Source organism: Mandrillus leucophaeus, unplaced genomic scaffold (assembly GCF_000951045.1).
Source record: "Mandrillus leucophaeus isolate KB7577 unplaced genomic scaffold, Mleu.le_1.0 Scaffold381, whole genome shotgun sequence".
Taxonomy (NCBI): domain Eukaryota; kingdom Metazoa; phylum Chordata; class Mammalia; order Primates; family Cercopithecidae; genus Mandrillus; species Mandrillus leucophaeus.
In genome coordinates, this window is record NW_012104043.1 from 2035413 (window position 1) to 2038608 (window position 3196).

Sequence of the window (3196 nt, forward strand, 5' to 3'; positions counted from 1 at the left end):
GTTAGCCAGGATGGTCTCGATCTCCTGACCTCGTCATCTGCCCGTCTCGGCCTCCCAAAGTGCTGGGATTACAGGCTTGAGCCACCGCGCCCGGCCCTTTTTTTTTTTTTCTTTTGAGACGGAGTTTCGGTCTTGTTGCCCAGGCTGGAGTTTAATGGTATGATCTCAGCTCACTGCAACCTCTGCCTCCCAGGTTCAAGCGATTCTCCTGCCTCAGCCTCCCAAGTAGCTGGGATTACAGGCATGTGCCACCACTCCCAGCTAATTTTGTATTTTTAGTAGAGATGGGGTTTCTTTCTCCATGTTGATCAAGCTGGTCTTAAACTCCCAATCTCAGGTGATCTGCCCACCTTGGCCTCCCAAAGTGCTGGGATTACAGGCGTGAACCACTGCTCCAGGCCTTCCCTCTTCTTGTAAGTACATCAGTCATTGAATTAAGGCCCACCCTAAAGCCATATGACTTCATCTTAACTTGATTACATCTGCTGTAACTCTATTTCTGAATAATCACATTCACAGGTTTTGGGTAGACATGGAGGTAGCCTGATGTGAAGAGTCAGAACCTAAAGGGGTTAGGAGGATATCCATTCATGGAAATGGCCCAGCACTGGGTGCTGGAGCCCAAGAAAGGAGAGGAAGTCATCCATACATGGGAGCAACCTGGTGTGGGGAGTCAGAACTGGGGTGGCTGATGGATGGAAGCTGCTTCTGCAGGGGAGCAGCTCAGAGAACACAACAGCACAAATGGCGTGGGAGGGCTTTCACCCACAAGCCTGTGGTAGCCTGGTATTGCATATCAGAATACAATGAGGTGAGGGGGATGTCTGCATGGGGAGGGAATGGAGGAGGTGATGGGAGGTTGGTCTTATTCAGGAAGATTAATATATTCAGGTAAATTAATATGTCAAAGATAATGAGGGTCCGATTTCTCACTGTCAGAGAAGGGATTAAAGTATAGAAATAGAAAAAACTAGTCCTCCGTCCCCGTGGCGAGCCTGTTTGCATTGATTGCCCAGAGTCCAGAAATCCTCCACTCCAAGCCCACCGGGACTCCCCTGACCCCAGCTTTCTCTCCTTTGAAAACACTAAGAATAATGTCACTGCATCAGTTTTTATTAGAGCCAATCACCTGTCATGCCTGGAACAAGGATCGTACCCAGATTGCCCTCAGTTCCAATAATCACTAAGTGCACATCTATCAGAAGAATGGAGCCGGTCACTGTGGCTCACGCCTGTAATCCCAGCACTTTGAGAGGCCGCGGCAGGTGGATCACGGGGTCAGGAGTAAAAGACCAGCCTGGCCAAGATGGTGAAACCCCATCTCTACTAAAAATACAAAAATTAGCCAGGCGTGGTGGTGTGTGCCTGTAATCCCAGCTACTCGGGAGGCTGAGACAGGAGAATTGCTTGCCCCCGCTTGCCCCCCAGAAATGGAGGTTGCAGTGAGCCGAGATCATGCCACTGCACTCCAGCCTGGGCAATAGAGCCAGACTCCGTCAAAAAACAAACAAACAAAAAAAAAAAAAAAAAGGAAGAAGACGAATGGGAGTCGGTGGGTGAAAGCCTGTGAAGTCAAGGAGCACAACGGACATATCAGCAGGTATTGACTGGGCTCCCAAGAGCGACTGCACCATCACTTGCCGGGCAGACCACAGTGCCTATGTCTGGAGTCAGAAAGATGGTGTCTGGAAGCCACCCCTGGTGATCCTGAGAATTAACTGTGCAGCTACTTTTGTGAAGTAGTCCCCACTAGAGAACAAATTTGCTGTGGGAAGTGGAGCACGATTCATTTCTGTTTGTTACTTTGAGTCTGAAAATGACCCGTGGGTGAGCAAGCACATTAAAGAGCCAATTCGTTCCACAGTGCTCAGCTTGGATTGCCATCCCAACAACGTTTTGCTGGCAGCAGGACCATGTGACTTCAAATGCAGACTGTTTTCTGTCTGCATTAAAGAAGTGGATGACGGCTACTCGGGAGGCTGAGGCAGGAGAATGGCGTGAACCCTGGAGGCGGAGTTCACAGTGAGTCGAGATCGCGCCATTGCACTCCAGCCTGGGTAACAGAGCGAGACTCGGTCTCAAAAAATAAATTTAAAAAAAAAAAAAGTGGATGAAAAGCCAGTCAGTATGCACTGGGGCAGCAAGATGCCTTTTGGGCAGCTGCTATAAGAGTTTGGTGGCAGTGGCACTGGTGGCTGGGTCCATGGGGTCAGCTTCTCTGCCAGTGGGAGCCGCCTGGCCTGGGTCAGCCACGACAGCACCATGTCTGTTGCTGAGGCCTCAAAAAGTGGGCAGGTCTCACACGGAGTTCCTACCGCTCCTGGGTATCTCATTTGTCTCAGAGAACGGCGTGGTGGCTGCTGGCCATGACTGCTGCCCAGTGCTCTTTACGATGACCAAGGTTGCCTGACCTTCATCTCCAAGTTAGACATTCCGAAACAGAGCATCCAACGCAACATGTCTACCATGGAACACTTCCACAACACGGACGACTGAGGACGGCAACACGGACGACTGAGGACCGCAACACGGACGACTGAGGACCGCAACACGACCTTGGAGACGCTGCACCCGAGTAGCATCTCTCAAGTCTCTTCGAGGTGGACAAGCAAGATTGTCGCAAAGTTTGCACTACTGGCATCGATGGAGCCATGACAATTTGGGATTTCAAGACCCTCGAGTCTTCCATCCAGGACCTCCGGATAATGTGAAGTTGAGTGAGCCTCCGCCATCCAGCAGGACAAACTGTGGCAGATCGCAGCTGTGCCGTGGCACGATGGCGAGGAAGCCAGCCCCGAGGAAACACTGAGAACACGTATCACGCCAATACCGTGTGATTTTTGTTTGAATATAAAATTGGTTAAAGTGTTGGTTTTTTAAAAGCAGTGCTTTTTTTTTTTTTTTTTTTTTTTTTTTGCGACTTCATTCCATTCTTGACCAAAGCTTCTCTTTAAGTAGTTTATTATGGAAAATTGTCACACTAACTTAAAAGACAGGGTGAAGAGATATGTAAATTGCCCAATGGAAAATTACATAAAAACTGAGGCCGGGCGCGGTGGCTCAGGCCTGTAATCCCAGCACTTTGGGAGGCCGAGACGGGCGGATCACGACGTCAGGAGATCGAGACCATCCTGGCTAACACGGTGAAACCCCGTCTCTACCAAAAATACAAAAAATTAGCCGGGTGCGGTGGCGG

The 3196-nt window shown here is 49.9% G+C and overlaps 1 pseudogene; it reads left to right on the plus strand.

The window, feature by feature from the left end:
• Positions 1–854: 854 nt before the first annotated feature.
• On the plus strand, positions 855–3005 carry LOC105547242 (annotated as a pseudogene).
• Positions 3006–3196: the final 191 nt, after the last annotated feature.